Source organism: Triturus cristatus, chromosome 2_1, assembly GCF_964204655.1.
Source record: "Triturus cristatus chromosome 2_1, aTriCri1.1, whole genome shotgun sequence".
In the NCBI taxonomy this organism is placed as follows: Eukaryota; Metazoa; Chordata; class Amphibia; order Caudata; family Salamandridae; genus Triturus; species Triturus cristatus.
In genome coordinates, this window is record NC_140581.1 from 1,000,670,226 (window position 1) to 1,000,692,986 (window position 22,761).

Here is a 22,761-nt window from a genome sequence, read left to right on the forward strand (position 1 = left end):
GTAATGGCTTTTGTACTGTCAATTAAAAAAAACCAGGAAAAAAATCCAAGGTTTTTACTGAATTTTCCAAGATAGAGGACTATCTTTAGCTAAGGGGTCTAACCCAATGACCCCTGCTTCTTTAGCGATGGGAAAAGCCAACATAAAACGTTTGAAAAAAGACCCTCCCTCTCCACCCAAAACCTCCTCTCCTGTATCATTGGAGTTGTTGTTAGAAGAGATAAGAGCCCTTCAACCCTTTATGGAGGAAACAAACTCCAAGTTGCAGCTCCTCACCGACAACTGGTCTCAATTGGATGAAAGACTTACGACAGTGGAGCATAATATGTCTTCCTTTGGAGCTACAAAGTCACTGTACTCCAATCCCAGGTCTCCACACTCCAAAAACAGATCGAGGACCTTGAAAATCGTAACAGGAGAAATAATTTACGTATTTATGGCCTTCCGGAGGGCACTGAGTGTTCAGACCCTCTTCCATTTTTTCAAATCTTTTCTCCCCAGATTACTTCATATGCCAGATGGTACTATACTCAATATTCAACGTGCCCATAGGCTTGGTCGCCTATCTTCAAACGTTTCAACATCACAAAGACCGAGAGGAGTTATTTTATATTTTCTTAAATACACAGACTTGCTAAAAGTTCTCGCAGCTATTAAGTCATCTCAACGCATTGTGTGGTCTGGTTCGACTTTATTCTTCTCACAGAACTACGCTAAAGCCACGGCAAACAGGCGCAAAGAGTTTCTCAGTATGAGACCTGCTTTACGTTCTCTGGGAGCTCGTTATGGTCTCTTTCTTCCCTGCCTGTTTAAAGTTACCTACAGAAACAGAACGACGACTTATGAAGACCTGTTGAGGCTGCAGAGCTTTATCAATACTTGCAGGGCAGAATCCATGAAATTTTCGAAAGATTCGTCATCACGTAATACCTGACTTTACTAGTTCATTGGAATATCTCTTGTTTTTTTTTTGTTTTGTCTGTTATCCTATCTTTATCCTTGCATTGGCCTTATATGCATAGAGTTTCCGTTTAATGTTCTAATATGTTATTTGTTTGCATGTCTTTTTCTGGTTGCTTGTTCAACATGTAGTATTAATCTTTTTCATCTGCTCATTACCTTCCCTTCTTCCTCTTTTTTTCAGATCTGTTGATGTTTGCTGTATGCAGCTGTCTTGTCATTCAGGACGTGATTCCTTCCCCATCCTTCATTTTGTCGAATTTGGTCATGTCATTCGTTCCATGTGGTCCCACCCCCTTCTCATTTTTGTTTGATATTTGTAGGTATGTACTCTCCCTACAATTTTTCCTTTTTCTTCTTTCCTTTTCCTATCTTATCCCTTCTTCCTATTATCTTTCAGGTGTCTCTTTTACTTCTTTATTCTATATTTTACCTCTTTGCTTAACTATTATCATACTCTCATATTGGAATCTCTTTACACCCTCTTCCTCATGTTACTTGGTTAATCCTTTACCTAGGTGGTTTTTCTTTTCCCTTGTCTTCTATTGTGTATTTAACAAATTGGATTGGTATTTCTTGCTTTTCTTTTTAGCTACTTCATGCCTTTGAAAATAATTTCTTGGAATGTCAGGGGTCTTAATTCTCCTATTAAACGACCAAGGGTCCTGACTCATTTGGCCAAATTAGAAGCCGATATTGCTTGCCTTCAAGAATCACATTTAACAGCTGAAGAATCTTCAAAGGTAAAAAAAGGGTGGGTTGGGGAAGTTTTCTTCTCTCCAGGCGACGGCAAGCGTAATGGAGTTATGATCCTTTGTCGCAAGCCACTTTCTGTTAAGCTTCTTTCCCAGGGATGCTGATAAAGATGGAAGATGGCTCTGTATTAAATTGTTGAATGGGAATGCTCCGGTTTCTTTACTTAACATATACGCTCCAACTGCTGGTGACTCCTCTTTTTGGACTTCTCTAGCTAAAAAATTCTCTCATTGCATTGAGGACAATTTCATTTTAACAGGTGATTGCAACCAAGTTTTTGACCCATTCATTGACCGCAACTCAAAGGTTTCTTTCATTGCAAATAAAGCCCACAAATCTTTTGTTCAGGCCATTAATCAGCATAAGCTTATTGATGCCTGGCGGCTCTGTAACTCTTCTGCTAGAGAATACACTTATTATTCTCCTGCCCACCACACACAATCACGCAATTATTATTTTTTTGTTTCCCATAATGTCTCACAGGCCTTACTAAATGCTGATATTGGATCTATTCTAATATCTGATCATGCCCCTATTTCCATTCATCTTGACATTCTCCAAAAGTCCAATACTTCCAGAAGATGGCGTTTTAATAATGCTCTTCTTTTAGACCCGGTGTTTACTTTCTCCTTTACCTCCTTTTTTCATGAATATTTCTTAATTAATCAGAATGAGACTTTGCCCTTTCATGTTATTTGGGGTGCTTTTAAAACATCGGCTAGAGATTTTATCATTGGCTATGTGTCCAAGAAACGTAAAAATGCACGTAAGCTAACTAGCAACCTCCTAAATAGGATAAAGCAGCTGGAGCATTTCTATTATACGTCTAGATCAAAAGACTTTATCTGCTTTGGTACAGGCTAAGCTTCAATTTAACAAAGAATCTACCGATAATGCCTCATTATACTTGTTAAAATCCAGTGCTAAATTTTACGGCGGTCAAAACAAAGCAGGGAAGCTCTTGGCCAATTATCTCAAGGTCAAGTATAATAAGCTCAACATTGAATCTATTCTTTGACGAACACTCCACTTTGAAATTTAAAGAAAGAGAAATCCTGAACGAATTTTTACTTTTTTATAAGTCACTTTACACCTCAGAAAATCCTCCCTCACAGCACCTACTCTCCCAATTTTTCTCCAACATTCAACTCTCCTTAGACACTATTGACGATCTTTCATCTTTGGAATTTAATTTATCACATAATGAACTCCTTGCAGCTCTACAAAATCTCAAAAAGGAAAAAGCACCAGGTCCTGACAGTTTCACAGTGGAGTTTTTTTTAACTTTTTTTCTAAATTAATGCTTCCCAATTTACATCACCTTTTAGACTCCTTTTTACACTCTGGAGGTTCTTCTGGCTCTTTTTCAGAAGCATTGATTTGCCTAATCCCCAAAGATGGTATAGATTTAAAGTACTGCAAAAATTATAGACCCATCTCATTAGTTAATATCGATTATAAAATATTTTGAAAAGCTTTGGCTATATGCTTAGATTCACATTTACCAAATTTATTTGGAAGGGAACAATCTGGCCTTGTTAAAGGTCGTATTATTACTGACAATACCTGTTTATTTTTTGACATTTTATCTAAATCATCCCATTTGCCCCGTTCTCTAGCAGCAATAGCATTAGACGCGGAAAAAGCATTCGATAGAGTTGAATGGCCTTACCTCTTTCATACTCTTAAGTGGTTTGGCTTTGGACCTAAGTTTATATCTTTAATATCTCTCCTTTATTCAAACCCACGTGCAGCAGTTTGTGCTAATGGTGCTACTTCCTCTTTTTTTGATTTGGGTAGAGGCATTCGTCAAGGTTGTCCTTTGTCCCCTTTTTGCTTTAATTTGGCCCTTGAACCTTTTTTATCCAAGATTCGCAGAATCAGGACATTCATGGTTTTGAATTGAATAAGTCCCAAATCAAATTAGCAGCTTATGCTGATGATATTTTATTATTTTTATCGCAGCCACAAACCTCTCTTCCTGTCTTTTTAAGGGAGGTTCAATCATTCTCTGCTGTATCTGGATACAAACTGAACAAGGACAAGTGTGAAATATTGCCTCTCACTAAATACACTTTCAAAGACGATTTTGTCGCTTCAAATTTCGCCTGGAGCCCTAACCAAATTAAATATTTAGGTTTACATTTTACTCCTTCCATTTCAGGTACGATTTTTTTGTGCATCAATAAATGTATATAGAGGATCTCAGAACTAACTGCCAAATGGCATCCCCTTTACTTGTCTTGGTCGGGTTGTTTAGACACCACAAAGATGATGATAACTCCCACAGTACTTTAAACAATTTCTAACATCCAATCCCCAGTCCTACGAAATCGCTTAAAAAGATTGATTCTATACTTTCCTCTTTTTTGTGGAACAATAAAAAATCCTGTTTGTCGTAGTCAAAATGAATGCGTTCTAAATCTGAGGGAGGGGTCAATTTCCCTGATTTTCCTACATATCAGAAATCATTTTTACTTCGTCAATCGTCACATTTGTTAAATGACCCTTCAGACGACTGTCCTTTATGGGCCACACTTGAACGCCTTTTTTTATCTCCTTTCTCCTTTCAAGAGTAAATTTCCTTTTCACGCAGACCACAATCCCTCTCTACCCCTATACTTAAATATACTTGTAAAATTCTGGACTCCAACTCTTCCTCAATCCCCACAGACTTTGATTCATTTCTTAATTCCACACTCTGGCATAATAAACTATTATTGATTAAAAATAGGCCTTTCTACTGGAAATCCTGGAGACAGAAAGGTCTTATCTGGGTTCATCACTTGTTTACACAAAGAGAAATGATGTCTTTCCCTGCCTTCAGTAGGCCCTTTGCCTTACCTGCCTCCTTTTATCCCAAATATAACCTTTTGAAGAAAGCCCTGCTAAATGTTTCTGCTCAATTTGCACCTTCCAGTACTCCTTCTCTCGTACCAAATAATGGGTTGCACATCATGCTTCGCTCCAAACCCAAGGCTTCTGTTATTTATGTGCATATACGCTCTACCTGCATTATCAGGGATGCAACAAAGGTGGAACTTGCTTGGGAGCAAGATTTGCAGGTCTGTTGGTCAATACCCTTATGGAATAAAATTTGGACTAAAATCAGACAATTCTCCAGAGCAGCAAACACTACGCAGACATCTTTTCTTTATTTACAATCGACTTTTGCTTTGTCCGGCTGCTCTAAGTAGAAGGTACTCTTCTACACCAGATACATGTTGGACATGTTCAGCTCCACTTGCAGACCTGTATCACTTATTATTTGTGTGCTCACATGTTCGTAATGTTTTGAAAAATGTTTGGTCCCAGATTAATTCAGTCTTTGATTCCAGTTTTCCCTTTTCCATCACTTATGTAGTCCTGGGAAGTTTATCTCCTATTTGGGTGAACCGTACTATTAACACCAAGATTATTGATTTCTTACTGGCGGTTGCTTTCCAACAAATTACTAAAAACTGGAAAGATTTTTCCAAAATATCATATCAAGCATGGTGGTATGCCGTATGTTAAAATCATAGATTTGTTTATCCTATTCATATGGCCACCAAGCATTTAAACCTTTGGCTACCTGTCACACTGTTTATCGATGCGAGCGCTAAAAGATCTTCTTCACTGAGACCTGACCAACAAGAAGTTCTTCAGCCCCTGTGACTTTCATAAATGTTGCTTTATATTTTTATGTATAAGATGTATTTTCTCTTTCTCTTTTTGTACCAATCCTATTATGTTTGATTTTTAGAGCTATTTTGCATTAGATGACTCCTGATTGTTCTATTGTATTATGTATTGACACCCTTATTTCCTAAATAAAATTACTTTTGAACTTATAAGTTGAGTCTTAATTGTTTTGAAATTTTACTTAGGGTCACATTTAGAGATGGAGGATCATGAGGTTTTCCGATGGTAGAACCTCAGCTGCATCTACTGTCAGAATCCTATCACCTGAAAAATAGATAGGTGGTTTGACCCTCCTAAGATCAAAAGGCATAGGCATTGTGTGCAAGTGAAAAATCACCTGACAGATTGGCTAGGGCATAGGTTTTAAGTGAAACATAGGGGATACCACGGCCTGGCTATGTATTAACAAACATAGCTTTGTTAATCACATATACCTGGAATTCTCTGCCTAGTTTTTAAAGTTTTACATAAATTATTATGAAACAGTGACATTCTGAGCAAAATAAATGGGAGCAATTATGAAAAATCAATATCCTTTATACCACTTCAAAACGTGGTCAGGAAATTATGGAAAACCATAAAAATTTAAAATAAAGCACATTGAGGCTTATTCGCAAACTTCACTTTGTAGCACGTTTAGTAGTACTACATAAGTAGTATTAACCTACTACAAAATGCTTTTCACAAGCTTTAGGCCTGTTCAAAAATGTAAATCTACATGTACAGATTAATTACAAGTAAATTTACTCTTACACTTTTCAGTAATTTTACTATTAACCATTGATAAGAGTGAAGTTACTCAAAAGTGTAGACTTACATGTCCCCAGCCTCTGGAATATGGTGTGGAGCCAAAATTGTGTTCAATTTAAAATTAAGTTAGCAATACTGTACATTTTTATATTGTTCTACATTTAAAATGAATATATATAAAATTAAATAACATAAAAATAGATTTTTGATTTCTTTTTAAAAATGTAATAAATTCTGCAACTTTTTCCTATACTTTACTATAGGGCGATATCTGCTCCAGTTGCGTAGGTCTTGTTCAAGATTGCAAACATCAAATACTGTTGTGAAGTGACTACTAATAATAGCTTTGTAGTATTATTTGATGGTTATACTGACTGCTCCCATGTTTCATGGGATGGAGACATGTAAGTCTACACTTTTGAGTAACTTTACACTAGTAAATGGTGAATAGACAAAAGTACTCAAATGTATAAGAGTACATTTACTTGTAGTGAACCTATATTTGTAGACTTACTGTTATGAATAGGCCCCTTTGTTATGATGTGACCTTCATCATAGGAAAAATGTGCGCAAAACATTAATTGGGTACTAAAATATTACAATATAGCAAAGAGACATTTGAATCCTTTTTGAGCACTAGTTCCATCATTAGGATGGGGAGGGGGTGGAGAAGGAATTAATTGTGCAAGAAGTCCCTTTCCTGTATGTTATAGGCAGAGCTATGTATAACGTGTATGGTGATGTGGATATCTGGTCCTTTCATGCCCACAGACTTTATGTTTCTTATGAGTCCAAACTTTCTCTTGTGTGTTTGTTATCATGTTCCAGTAATTGTTCCATGTTTTCCCCAGGGCCAGAATTGGGTTGGGGTGTTGAATCTGAAATGATCACAAGTACATGGGCTAGAGTTTGCATGCCTTTGTAGGTATCTGCTCCATTTGTTTACTTCCAAAACAGCTTAAATGTTGTATATTCAGTGGGGTGTGCTAGGTATTGTCAGCCAAATCTCAGGGAGGAAGAAACACTGTTGTTGTCTTCTCAAATTGCTGCTTCAGAATAATCTCCTTTTTTCTCGAACATATGAGGTGTTCATTTAGCGGGAGGCTTCTTCCCTGAGTTGGACTTGAAAAAGCATCCTGAAAGATGTTCATGACAACCCCAAAAGAAACAATCATTGGCATAGTCAATAGGTCTCGTTTTTGTGCTCTACTGGTTTTGCCAATGGTTGTTAGTGATGCTGAATAGCTAAAGTAAAACAAAAAAAAGTCTTTTACTCAGCCGTCTGCATCATTTTGAATGCATGAGCACTATGAGTGGGCCCACCTACAAAATGATGCAGCTGCTATTTTAAATTTTTTATTACATACCCAAGGCAGATCAGTAACTAAAAACACAACAAAATCTGCAAAAGCATTTAATATTTTTTAAAGATACAGGATCAAAAAAGCAGATGGCAGAAGATGTGTAAGCAATATGGGGAGGGCAAGGGTATAGGGAATCAAAATGGGGGGAAGACAGGGGGCGAATAAAAAACATGGAGAAGCACACGAGCAAGCGCAACAGGGAGCGGGCAGGGAGAAGCACACTGGGACAGGCAGAAACACGAGCGAGGAGTGAAGTACACGAGGAATATGGCTCAAAAATACCTTAACTCTGTCAGTGCTTACACAAAAAGAAAAAAGTAGTTCCCTGGCATGGAGCACAGACACCAGGCAAACTTACACATGTTAAAGAGGCAATGAACCATAGGAGGGACAAACACAAGATGGACAAGCTGGGACACAGATAACAGGCAGAGAGTGATAAGGAAAGCCCACCAATGTTATGCAATAGATGGGCTCCAAACGCTCAATGTTCATGATGGGCCACAATTTACCTTGCAACATTCAGCACATGCACTGTGTAGTAGCCACATGACAGGCTAGAAGAGATCTTAAATGACCTCCTAATGTCTCAGAGCCAATGGTAGAGCAGTGTCTATTTTTTTAAAATGTTTTCTAGTAAGAACTTCATCATGAGGCATTAGTGTGCTATACATGAATACTGGATAACATTATAGAAGGCCAGATTCTTATTTATTGATATTTTTTTGTAGTCACAGGGAGTTTAAGGGTTTCTGCTGAGAATCACAGAATGTCAAGCCGATGTTGAGACTTGAACCTGGTTCCCCATTTCCAAAGTCAATAGCTCCCTGTAGAGTCTTCAATATGCAGTGGACCTCCACTGTAATTTGTATGTGTGTCAAGAGAGATGCCGGTTGTTGAATAGAACAAAGGTACCAAACCAGCTTTGGTGCCTCCTCATCTCGACAACCTTTAAATGAACATAAATGGCTTTTCCTGCTCCGATCATGAGACTCACCACCAGCTTAATGCCATCATAAAAAATATGAAAATTCAGTCACAAACAACAATTTACCCTATGAAACAGCCAGAGATAAGGATTAAAAAAGTGATCTGTTTTGTGAAATCCATCATCATAAATATGGAAATTCAGTCAGAAACAACAAATTACTCTATGAAACAGCCAGAGATAAGGATTAAAAAGATGATAAGTTTTGTGAAATCCATCATTATAAATATGAAAATTCAGTCAGAAACAACAAATTACCCTATGAAACAGCCAGAGATAAGGATTAAAAAGATGATCAGTTTTGTGAAATCCATCATCATAAATATGAAAATTCAGTCAGAAACAACAAATTACCCTATGAAGCAGCCAGAGTTAAGGATTAAAAAGATGATCAGTTTTGTGAAATCCATCATCATAAATATGAAAATTCAGTCAGAAACAACAAATTACCCTATGAAACAGCCAGAGATAAGGAATAAAAAGATGATCAGTTTTGTGAAATCCATCATCATAAATATGAAAATTCAGTCAGAAACAACAAATTACCCTATGAAGCAGCCAGAGTTAAGGATTAAAAAGATGATCAGTTTTGTGAAATCTGGTAAATTAAATTAGCCAAAGAGGACCAACGTGTTCTTATCTTTACCTTGTATCCCTCCCCCTTGTCCCTGCCCCAGAAAGAAAGCAGCATCTAGTCCCTGCTCTGGCCTTCATTAACATGTCTGTTCTGTACTCGAATGAGTCTTGTTATTATACACTCTGTAACCACCTGTTTAGATTATGAAATCTATATTGTAGTATATAATTAATTACACACTTGAAGCAGTCTCTTTAGAATACAGCATCATACAATATAAAAACAAAACAAATGTATCAAGTTGTCTGTGAAGCAGTGCCGATTCAAGAAAAGAATATTTTTTCACCAGTGAATGTGATACTAATTTGGATATTTAATGGAAGTTCATGTAGTACAATTCAAGGTGCAGTCACTAAACCTACAATATTATTTCACAGTGAATTTTCGACAGATATAATTGTGGTATACAGTGTAGCTGTCTCACTCATTTTGTTAGTTAATTCCTCTACATCACTACATGTGTCAATATGTATCCGGTATTCTATGATGGTGCACTATGCTGCATAAAGGGTAAATTGTGAAATAAATATGACATGCGCTATACAAATATCAATAACATAGCATAGCATAAGACAGCTAACTTAACATAGCCATGTGTGTGATCACACTCTAATGGACTAGCTTTATTATCCTACCATTTCTCAAGTGTGGGCCTACAGTGCGACAAGTTAGGCTGGGCTTTTCACTAGTTAATATATGTAATTCCTGTTTGTCTTTATGCTCTCCAGAGGACTGTTCTACTCTTCCATTGGGAAATTTGTTTGCAGGTCAAACATTTTAAATGCAGTGCCAAGGTACCCCTGAAAGGGGCGCTTCTTACACTACAGCCATCAGGACCCGAAGGCAAACTGTTACGTTTGTGACAACGACCGTGTGAGCACACACAGACAAACCAAATATTTGCTCCTATGGTGTGGGTGCCACCAGTGAAGCGAGGGAGGTGGAGTCAATATTGAATGCATTTCTTGTTGATCTTAGAGTACTTGTAGTTTCAAAGTTTTAACTTTTTAAATTGTTCATTTCCTCTACTCAATTCTTCACAAATACTTGTTTTTCTTTAAACTCGTCAGAGGTGTATATCAAATTGATGCTCAACAGTTTGCTTGCAGTTCAGTCATCATGCATGGCAAATATCTGAACACCTATGCAAAAGTTATCAAGCAAGCCTTATAAGACTAACACCCAGTAAGGTGCCGATTACGATCCGGTAAAAACCGGGTACGAACCGTCGGACGGAGGCTTTTCTCTGTCCGACTCGTACCCGGTTGTAAAACTTTACAAACATGCGAGTACGATTCGCACGGAAACACCATTTCCGTACGAGTCGTACAAAACACCGACCGACGAAAATATACAAACGAATGCGATCCGGGAATGCTCCGACGTGACGTCGGGACGCACGCAGCCTGCCATTCACGAACCAGGAAGTACGATTCGCACCGACCACATCCCGCACGGACAATATTTTCCGGCAGCCAAAAAGTGCCGGTAAAGCGAAGTACGATGCAAAATGACCAGATGAGGGGGCCCGGTACGCGCCGTACCCCCCCCAACACCCGTAAGTACGCGCCAAACCCCCCCCAGCCCCCGTCTGTACGCGCCGAACCCCCCCAGCCCCCGTATGTACGCGCCGAACCCCCACCCGTGTATGTACGCATCGTACCCCCACCAGTGTATGTACGCCCCGTACCCCCACCGTGCATGTACACCAGTGTATGTACACACCGTACCCCCACAAAAAAAATATGTACAGCGCAAACCCCCAGTGCTACGCGCTGGGGGTTCACGCCGTACATACATGGGTGGGGGTACGGTGCGTACATACACTGGTGTACATGCACGGGTGGGGGTACGGTGCGTACATACACTGGTGTACATGCACGGGTGGGGGTTCGGCGCGTACATACGGGGGCTGGGGGGGGTTCGGCGCGTACATACGGGGGCTGGGGGGGGGGGGTTCAGCGCGTACCGGGCACCTGTTTGGACGTCTCTATTTTTGCTATAGGAGTTCGCTCCGGACGGTCTTTTTACCATACAGTTGTAACATCGGACTCCCGGGACAGATCGTACTTGCACGGTCGGACTTCACTTTTCACGTTTGTACGGTAAATCGTCCGGGGACGTGTCGGACACATTTTCCGACCCGAGGACGTGTGGGGACTAATTCCCAATGCGATTCGTATGGACTTTTTACGTCACTTGTACGATTCGTACGGTAAAAAGACCGGATACGAGTCGTACGGGGATTTCTTTTACCGGATCGTGATCGGCACCTGTGTGTTTCTATTGTTATCCTGTGTCGATGGGTGTCAAACTGTTTGATGCAACTAGCAGGAAGGTTTGAAATTCCAGATATCTCTTTCACAAATTCCTCATAAAGAGTATCTTGGATGCTTAGTAAACACAGCATGAAAATTGCTAAACAGACTTGGGATTTACTGATGCACATTTGGCTGCAAAAAGAGGATGGGTTCCATAAATACAGAGGTTTAACACTAGTTTGTTAAGTGGCTAAAGAAATCACACCAATTTCGAGGATTTCTCCATATGATATCATTGGTATGTGAATGTCCCCTACGTGGTGTACAGTGGTATTTCCTTGCAGGACTGCCCGAATGCATGAATCTGGTATTGTGGGTTTTATTTTGGACATAACCTTACACATTCTCGGGTGTGTGCAGATGCCTAGATCGGTCTCTTGACATGAGTGATTCCCTGGACCTGTCCTGTGACCTGGAGGGGTCTTCTATGCGTTACCTTGTTGCACTGACATGGGTCTAGTACACAGAACAGTGGTTGCAGTGTACCGTGTTTTGTGAATCTATAGTTGTGAACATGCCTTTTAATTCATGTAAGTGGAGAGAAGGCCTACTGTCCCACTCATGTACATTTCTGCTTCTATGGGGTAACCCAAGAGTATATTGTGTCTGTTTGTGTATGTGGCCTGCATGTTACTTGCATTGTGTGTATGAATGACGCAGAATAAGGGAGGCCTGTGGGGTACAATTTGGATGCCCTTGGCCTGACCTTGTGCACAAGATGGAGGTGAGGTTGTTTTCCCAGACAGTGGAAGTGCAATGCTGACATTCCTGATGCTGGACGAAGGAGATCTAGGCACTGAAGTAGAGAGAAAAGAGACAAGCTTCCTTTTCCAATTTGATTAGACCTTTTGCTGAGAAAGGCTGCTGATTAGTCTTCCTTTAGCACTACTATTTGATAGATGGTAGGGTTTCATGCTTTAAAGTGCAGTCTCTGTTGTTTAAGGTCAAAGGGGCCCCTTTAGTAATTCCAGCCTCTGCGGTGGGTGCTCTAGGTTTGCAACTACCCTGTTGTGAGGAGCATCTCTGTACACAAAAGATGCATCCCATTCCTCGAGGTAAGGGGATATCAACTGAGTCTTGCCTTGCGGGAAGCAAGTGCTCATCTGACTTGAAGTGCCAAGAAGCCAGGCTGCCTGTTGAAAAAGGGAAGGAGTATGCCAATGATGCATGAGTCATAATTGTCTAGGTGCCCATGGGGTCTGCCAGAGGAAGAAGAATGAAGAAGAGAGATCTGTCGAGCCCAGTCGTTATGCTATGTAATGATTATTTGTAGAGCAGGTGCTCATCCGGGAGGGTATCCAGGTGCTAAAACAAAATTAGGGGACTGTGTTGATCCTGTAGTCTACATAAAAGGACCTGTTTTCAGTTTCTAGAGAGACTCAAGGATTGAGGAGGCAGCTCTGATGGATCAGTGACATAATATTGATCCAACAAATATTGAGCACCACAAATATTGGAAATTAAATATGGAGAACAAAAATATTGACTCCGCATACATAACTATAAAAATCACTAATATTGAACACACAAATATTGTTAACAAAAATATCACTATGATTAAGATCACCAAAAACCCTATTTTTACATAAACCGATTACTTTAAAAAAATCCTTAACTTATAACAAACATATTATAATGTAATTAAATTATAATATATTACATCAGTCAAAAATGAAACAACAAAATTAAATATTAACCCCATAAAAATAGTACACCTAAAAATATAGAATAAATACACCTGAAACATTATTATTAACTATAAACATTTAGATACAAATTTAATTATAAAATATTATATCAAAACAAATAAATTCATATTTAAATAAATACAATTATACATATAATTTTCCTAAAAGAAAACATAAATTGTTTAAACAAATATATGTAAAATGGTTAAAAAATGTGTAAAAATGATATTGACTGTAAAGTAATGTGAAAATGTACATTATACAAATACGTTTAAAATGTGATCTATTTCAGTTGTTTTACAAATAAAAAATTATATATTTTTATTTACTTCACTCACAAAATTGCTCTTATTTTAATGATAAAAGTATATTTGACAAAATGTAAAAGTATACCATAAAATTGTCTAAAAATTAAATTTAAAAAATGTGTGACATCTTTCTATTATACTAACTTGGGGAGAAATCCACTCCAATCCAAACCAATTCAGGGAAGGTGTTGGACACTAAAGGGGTTACATTTATTATCCCCACTTCCATCTAAAGTAATTTGGGGAATGTGTTGGACACTAAATGGGTGACATTTACTGATGATATAACCCTGTGTTTGTATTAAAAATTGATTATATGTATGCATCTCTCTCTCTCTCTCTCTCTATATATATATATATATATATATATATATATATATATATATATATATATATATATATATATATATATATATATACAAATATGCATAATAACTATGGTTTGGGAATATTTAGATATTCTTTAGGTCTGCTTAAGAAATGTTTATGTCACTTATAGTTAAATATATATATTATAGTATACTTAACATGTCACTGCACAGTTTTCATATAGTTATTTGATTATATGCTTATAGGTCCCTGTTTTATTCATCTATCACAATATCTAAATTGTATCATAACTATTTTATCTACAAGCGCTTCACTATTGAAATATTGAGGAAAAGATATCAACAATTATAGCTACAAAGAATAAATTACCTTCAAGTACAAAAACACTTGAACGTCTGAGTTTGTACACTACAACTTAAAATCTTGATATATCATCTTCTGATACATGAATATCCTTTCAATGTAGTTTATGTACCTATATATTTATTACTTTACTCTTAATGTGGAGAAAGAATAACAATAAATATCTACATGTTCACCCTTTCTATGTAGTTATGTAGCTATATATTTATTGCTTTACTCCTACTGTAGAAAAAAAAACACCTTTGACTCTCTCCAATGCACAACTCTGTCTCACCCTACACCTTTCTCAATGTATTTTCTACCTCTACTCTCTGACGCATCCCAAACCTCATTCTACTACTATGATCTCTAAAATATACCTTTCTAGACTCTTCCCTCTTCTATCCCTCCTTGGATCACACCAAACCTCATTTTACTACTATGATCTCCCAAGCAACCCTTTCTAAATTCTTTCCTCATGTATCCCACCTTTAACTCATCCCAAACCTTATTTTACTACTATGACTTCCCTAATCTAGAGATTATTTTGTCCTCCATCTCTCATTTTACTCCTCCCAAGACTACCAAATAACACTTTCTAGACTCTTCCCTGTTCTATCCCTCCATTATCCTATTCAATCTAACTAACAGACTTGCATTTCCACAGCTGAAATCAACACATATTTCCCCTATGCTAATCTACCACTAATCCTTTTGGGTTCTGGAGTAGCTTGCTACTTGCCTAAAAACACTTTGACGCCTCATCAGGGGTAGAAAGTATTACATATATACAATTACAATCCCTACTCCATTCTAAACTAAATTGGGGAAGGTGTTGGACACTAAAGGGTTGGATATTACAATTTTCACTCCAATCTAAATAAATTTAGGGAGTGTTGGGCACTAACAGGGTGACATTTTCTATTCCTACGCCAATCTAAACCAATTTAGGGAAGGTGTTGGACAATAAAGGTTGACATGCATTATTCCCACTCCAATATAAACAAACTCAGAGAAAGTGTTGGTCACTAAAGAGGTGACATTTACTATTCCCACTCCAATATAAACCAATTAGAGGAAAGTGTTGAACAGTAAAGAGGTGACATTTACTATTCCCACTTCAACCTAACCGAATTGAGAGATGGTGTTGGAGAGTAAAGGGTGAGATTTACTATTCCAACTCCAATATAAACCAATTTACATATGTTTCGGAAAGTAAAGGGGTGAGATTTACTATTCCCACTCCAATCTAAACAAACTTAGGGAAGTTTTTGGACACTGAAGGGATGAAATTCACTTTTATCACTCAAATGTAAACAAACTTAGTTAAGGTGCAAAAAACTTTAAAAATACAAATGAATTAAATCCAATGCAAAATAAACCTTTTTACCAACAATATAGTATTTTACAAATACAAAATACATAACTAATAATACATATTATCCCACTAAAAAATAATATTTTTCTAAAATGTTATATTGTAACAAACTAATATTAACTACAATTATGTATATAAAAATATAGATAAAAAACATTTTTTTATTTACTAATAACATTTCAAAAAATGCAATCAATATTTTGTACCATTAAAAAGAGTTTTAAACGTACAACTACATTGCTTTAAAAACATTTTTTTTTAAAAATCCACAAAAATTATTGAAATGTTTGACATTATAACAATATTTATTTTTCCCGCTTCTAAATATTATTTTCAATTTGTTTAATACAATTACAATAATTTTATACAAAAATTTATAATTTTCATTTAAACACATATACATACAAATATAAAATTATTGGACATTTTCTAAAAGATTTTAAATCTATTTAAATATTTAATTTTCAGAAAATATTTACGTTTATGTAAGTTCACATTAATTTTAAATATAAATTAAAAATATACTATAATAAAATACATTTTCAAATCAATAAAACAATTGCATATCAAACAATTATTAATACAAATTATATTGTAAATATCTTTTAAATCTCCCCACCCTTATCCCCTACTAGCCCAACACCCTGCTACTAAAAGAAAATTTAAATTCTTGAAAAAAAAGACAACTAAAATTGACAAATTATAGCAATTTATCAAATAAAGATTTTTCTAAAATGAAAACATATATCAAAATATAAACTCATAGAATAAAAAAAATACATTACATAATATTTTACACTAAAAAACAATATTATATCCAATGATATTTACCAAATAAATGTTTTTTTACATCAATATTAAAAACTATACTTGAAACTATATTTTTACATTCGATATTCCTATCCACGGTATACATTAGATGCCGATACTCTTGACACAATATTTCTGCAACACGATTGTTGCTGCCAATCCAGTAGCTCCATAAAAGCTTTTTAAAAGATTTATTAGGAGGATTGCACAGTACCTGCCTACAGTCAAGGCAGTCAACCTACAAGTCCCCACACTTCTACAGCCAGAATATCTGCAATAACAACTGACAAAATAAAGACATTGGAAAGATAGCAAAGCCCTTAAAGCAACCCCATCTCAAACTATCTATAACACACATGCAATACACCTAACCCCTTACAAACAGACACATAACCTGAGAAAAATTACAACACACCTCAAACACAACCAGACACACAACTCACTACACATAATCTACATATCTACATGGAAACCTCCGAACACAACTATTATCCTTGATCCTTGAAGCCACACTCCCCATTAGATACATCACCCTGACCAAGGTGTTACTGGGAAAGCAAACTGGGGAATGTGTGGGGGTGGGCATGGAAAACACTGCATCTGCTTTTGTTGCAGGGAGTTGATTTTGCAGCTAAACTGCAAAACCGGCCCCTGGCCACAAATACGCCCCCCCAGGGGTCCAAAACCAGCCCCCACCCTGACGTCCCATTGGGGAAATGCCCGGTGCCCGCTACGGCCAATCTGGCCCTGCCTCTGACATTCCAGACCTCACCATCTTGGGTGATCACACTATTCCTATTGACTTCAACCACTCTCATAGCTTTGCCAAACCTGGACTTACTTTTGGACAACACTCCTGACTTGCGTATTCAGACCAATCTACTACCACAAAATCAGATACCTTAGTCTTCCATTTAGCATCAAAAGGATGCTTAACCTTCCCATGTTTCTCTTCCACCCTTGAGGCTACCTCTTCCTTCACCTTGCCATAGTCCTTCACCAACTGCTTCCTCTTGAACCACCAGGGACACTATCTTTGAGTAGTTTGAATGGGCTAACCTCTTTGGTAGTATGAGGAGTGATGTGGTATGACCACAACTGTGTCCTTCCACTCTCCTCAGGAATCACGTGCCCACAAAATGCTCTCCTTCAACACATGGTTAAACAGTTGCCCTACTATTGGACAGTGTCACACCTTTCCTCTTTTCACTCTTACACGCACATGAAAAATGTCCCATAAATCCGCAATTACTGCACTCTTACCCAGAGCTGGACAGTGAGGTGACATAGCCAAATGGCTCAACCTACAACACCTATAACAAGTAAGTGCCTTGTCGGAACTCCTTCCACATGGTACATTTTTGTGTACCGAATTATCTGCCCCAACACACACCTCATCAGTTGACTTCAAATTCTTTGCAGCACCACTCTGCACCAATTTCATCAATTTTTCTGACTGTTCAATGGCTTTAGCAGTGGTAATAGAATCTTGTAACTTTGGGTGCCCCATTACCCACAACTGTTCTTTCACTTTTTTATTTCTAACATTTACTATTATCTGTTCTATTATAATTTCCCCAGTAATAGCTCCAAAACTACAGTGGAAAGCGAGACAGAGCCATGTCGGTGTACATTTCTTCTTGTTGTATGTCATGGTCTTGGCTTTACCAAGATTGATGGTCAAGTCATTGGCTAGAGAACAGGCCTTCATAATGTCGAGCAACAGTTGCAGCCCCACCTGAGTGAGGCTGACCAGGACCATGTCATCGGAGTAGAGGAAGCTGGATATTGCCGTGCACCCTAACTTTGGAGCATGAGAGTTATAGGATTCCAGCTGAGGAGTCAGGTACGCCAGAAAAAGATTGAAAAGGGTCAGTGCCAGAACGCACCCCTGCTTCAAGCCGTAGGTGTTTGGAATTTCCCTAGAGAAGTGCGTTCCATCATCAAGCTTGACCCATACCCAGGTATCCTTGTGAAGCAGCATGTTCAACAAGTCTTGATGTATTTTCCAGCTTGCCAGCGTGCACCACAGCTTTCCCCAGTCAAGGTATCAGCAGGAGCTGTCGCCAAGGAGTCTAGTGCCTTTCAGCAGGGCCTGAGTGATGCTCAGCACCCAGAAGCTAACCGGATTGCAACAATGACGAGATCTACTCACGTGAGGCCACTGCGACTCCAAGTTACCTGCTTTTCTGACTCCGAGGGCTCTACTTTGTCTGCTTCCACTGCCACTCATCAGTCGCCAACTTTCTGTAGCCTCAGGAGCCGGCATCTGAACCGTGGGTGTGCACACCCTCCAAAAAATGGGACGGGCTGCATGCTAGATTTCCTTCAGGACATACCATGGTAAGAGAAAGATTGCATAAACTGTGAAAGACTGAGTGCACTAAGTATTCCCAAGTGGTTTATTTGCACCTGAGCCTGGATTTGCGCTATTACCACTATTCCTCCAAAGAAGGGAATTACCTAAACTAGAAGTGAGGGGAACCCAGGGCTGACAAATAGAATAGCTGATTGGGATGCACCTAGTCCCAGCTACCAGTTCAGTAAATTGTGCCTGACTATTTATTATTGTATTTGCAGTGTTTAGTTGTAGTGTGAATTAAAGTACTTTTCATTTTAAAAGTAAAGCACTGCATTGGACAATCAGTTGTTGCGCAACTGTGTGATTACTTACATCTGTGCTCAAGAACCCCTACACCACCTTTAAAAGCCTGTGGCTGCTCACCATCTCAATACTGAGAGTCATCTGCTGAAGGGGTTGTAATTGGCCCAGTTTGCAGAGCCAAAGGAGGAGTGTTCCTGAGACATCAGAGGCACACAACCTTAACCCCCAAAGTTGAGGCCCAGTAGCCCCTGCTAGCCCCATGATCCCCCAAAAGGTGTCTGACAAACACAATGTTGTCTCTTACCATTTTGAGTATCTTTGAGGTAAGTCCTAATAACACTCGCCAACTGAAGAGGTATAAGGATTTTCTGAGCCACAGCAGAAACAGATTTATTTACTGGTCCAGACTGTTCATCATCTTGCACCATCACCAGAAAATGTTGGGACCTTCTTTCAGTCGCAGAACTCATAGGACTTCCTTGTTGTTTTCAGCTTGGGTACCAGAAATTCTTCAGAGTATAGACTAATGGCAGAGGCCCCTAGCTCCTTCAGTGGCGAGATGGAAACAGGATGAACCAAACTAGTCCATGAGGTGTCTTCAGAGGCCAGTATGAAAGTCTCTCGAAACCCAGGTTTTTAACTCAACATGATGAGCGCAGATCATAGTCTGATCTGAAGGATGCAAGTAAGTACTTTGATACTGGAACAAGTACTGAGCCCCATTGTGTCATTTGCAGCCATGGTCTAACCAAACACTTCAATCTAAAATTCAACAAAGGACCATTTGTGTAACCAAGAGTGATTTGTCACGCTCCACTGAGGACTGCAAGACCTTGTTGGACACTCACTGTAGCCATTAAATTCTAAGGCTCTATTAGTAGCCACAACACAACGTCAGGGCGCAGAACCACACCAATTCAAGAGCAAAATGTCTAGTAGCTTTTTCTCTGTTTCATCTATGGCATTTATCTTTTAAGCCTTTGACCTCAGACTCCCAAGGTATGATCTGAGTCATGACGCCACTCTTCTACATAAAAATCTTTCCCACTGGAGCCTTCTCATTTTGAAAACCCACTCTAGGGATTTTACGTAAGTGTATTTGGCTTCTGTCTCCATTCAAGTTGATTCATGCCAATGAACCCCCTCACACATTGCATGTGACCATCCGCTGCTTCCATGAACTGTCCTCCAGAACAGGCTTCAAGTCTAAAAATACCCCTAAAGGTTAGTCAGTTCCTGATCTTCTTCCATTCCTACATGCTATGCACAAAGGCCTTGCGCATAAATGCATGACATATATTGCTGACACTGGACACTGCCACCATCACCAGTGGAATGTGATGTTCGCTGCTGACTGTGGTTAAGCAGTGCTGAAAATAAATCGTTGTTTTTATGTAAACAGCAAATATCTTCTATTTAGAGACAAAACAGCGATTATACGTGGATTGAAAAGAACCCAGTTTGAAACAGCTTGGCAAGACCCCAAATCCATGGTTTAGATGTTTTGGGCACAATACTAGTAATGCATATTCCTGTGGAGGCTATCATTTAGCGCATGAAAGAATTCTTAGCTTATTTGCGGGTTTAGTAAATGCTTTTGAATAGAGGAACCAAATAAAAAAACTCATTACCATTCAATCACTAATAGAAAACACCAGAACCCAAAGCAGAATACCACCATGCTTACTAGTATGTTCAGCATAAGTACTAAATTAGGTTTCCCTTTCAGAATTTCAAATACTATTTTATTTAGTCTTTCTCTGAACATTTCTCTAGTTTGAATCTTAAACCAATTCTTAGATCCTCAGATACATTCAGGCCACACCTAATTTCCATTGGATCCAGGCCTAAGCTTTTTTGGGGGGGGTAGGGGGTTGGGTGGTGGGGGAGTATCCACACGTTCTCGATTGCATTTTGTTTTCTGTGGTCTATTGATCTCTTGACGGGGCTTTTTGTCTTTGCTGGTTGGGCACATCTATGTGCATGAGAGGTTGCTGCTCACAAAACGTGCCATAATTATGAGGGTTTTTTGTGTGCAGCATTATCTTGAGTGCCACTTTGGATGAGTCGAGTGTCATTTGCCAGCCACTCAAATAAGGCTTCTATGTTTTCTCACTGATTGATCTTTTCAATCAAGAACTCATTCTGCTTCATCCATTTATTGACTTTTTTGTGAGGCCTTACCTTGGTCTATCTGTGCCTTATCTCCTTGACTCTTATCTCTATCCCTTAGAGTGGCCATAGAAGTGGAGACGGTCTGTCTTGTTTTTATTTTACACATGTGGATCCACAGTAGTAAAATAGGGATGTGTGGATGGTGGCTTTGCCTGCCCTGTCAACATGTTTTTATGACTGTGTGTCTGGTACTTTTTTATTTCCTTGCCAACTCCTTTGGTGGATCTCTGCTTGCTGGTCTGAGGATTTCTATTCTGAGACGCTGGCTCCCTAATTTTCCAGTTTCATTCTCTTTTTTTGTAGTCAGACATCTTGTTTCTGCTGTCTTTGGCTAAGCAGATGGGTAAACTTGGGTCGCTTGGATTGCAACTTTTTTGACAGCAGTTTACACTGGACTTGAAGTGTGCATTTCTTTGCTCTGTGTGTGCCTTCCTCCCTGGTTATTAAGGCCCATATTTATCAAGGTTTGTGTCATGCTTACGCCATGCAAGGAGGTGCAAGGGTGATGCAAAACCTAAGTTAGATTTCTCAAGCCACGAAAGGCCACCTTGAGTGGCCCTGCCTGGCTTGATCCTTTTATCTCTCTTCTGCAGGTTTCTGCTCTCTCATTTTGTGACGGTTTTCTTTCTTTCTCTTCCTCCTTCTTTGTCATTTGTTTGTGTTTTCCCTCCTTTGCTCTCGGGATATATATTTGATAAGCGAAAATAAGTGCCGGTCCCCCAAAATCAGCGCCAGTGGGCCCCACCGGTAACCACGGGCTCACAAAAAGCACTGGTTGCATATGGTGTATCTAATTTCATCCGTGTTAGTGAATTTCGTTTTCTTTTAACCTTTTCCCTTGTAGGTTAGCTAACAGTGATGATACACAGGTCTGGACTGGCCGTAGCGGGCACCAGGCGTTTTCCCGGTGGGTCAGAAGGGTGGGGGCTGGGTTTGGACAGGTGGTGCCCGTTTTTGTTACTGGGTGACGGTTTTGCAGCAGCACTGGAATATCGGCCCCCTGTAACAAAAGCAGTATCAGTGGAGCCACAGAGTTTCCACCAGCAACCCGGGGGCCAGCCCTAGTTGATTGCCAGGGCTGGTTTGCATTCCCAGTCCGGCCTTGATGATACATGTACAGTAAGCTGAGGCATTGCAGGCAGCAATGTAAAGAAAGGTCTTGAAATGTATTGATGCCGAATAGAAGGACAGAAGCTTTCAATAGCACCATTGATCGCTATAATACAACCGTGTGCAATGTATTAATATTCTGTGGGTGGTGATTTTGAGTTCAATACATCACAGATGTCTTTTGTTAAACAAAGATCATGAAAAATTATTGTGTAAAATAATGTGCCATTTCTGTATTTATTAGTATGTTCTATTTATAGACAGCCACTTTGTCCAAGATATACACTTGGCCAACATCCTCTTTTCCACAGGCGACATGCCAATGTAAAATCCACACATAAGGTCTCGCTCTGTATGCACAGCCTACGCTGTGCTTTGATTGCTACCACTCCATGGCGATCCTCACGATGGGTGGCAGCCATTTTGCTGACTGCGCTCTGCGCTGTTGGGCCAACTCTGTCACTAGCAATGGGAGAGCCAAAGCCTGCTTTCATGGGACAGATGGTCCGCGGCCTAGACCAAATTACCATCCATGACAGGAGTAAATAGTGAAAA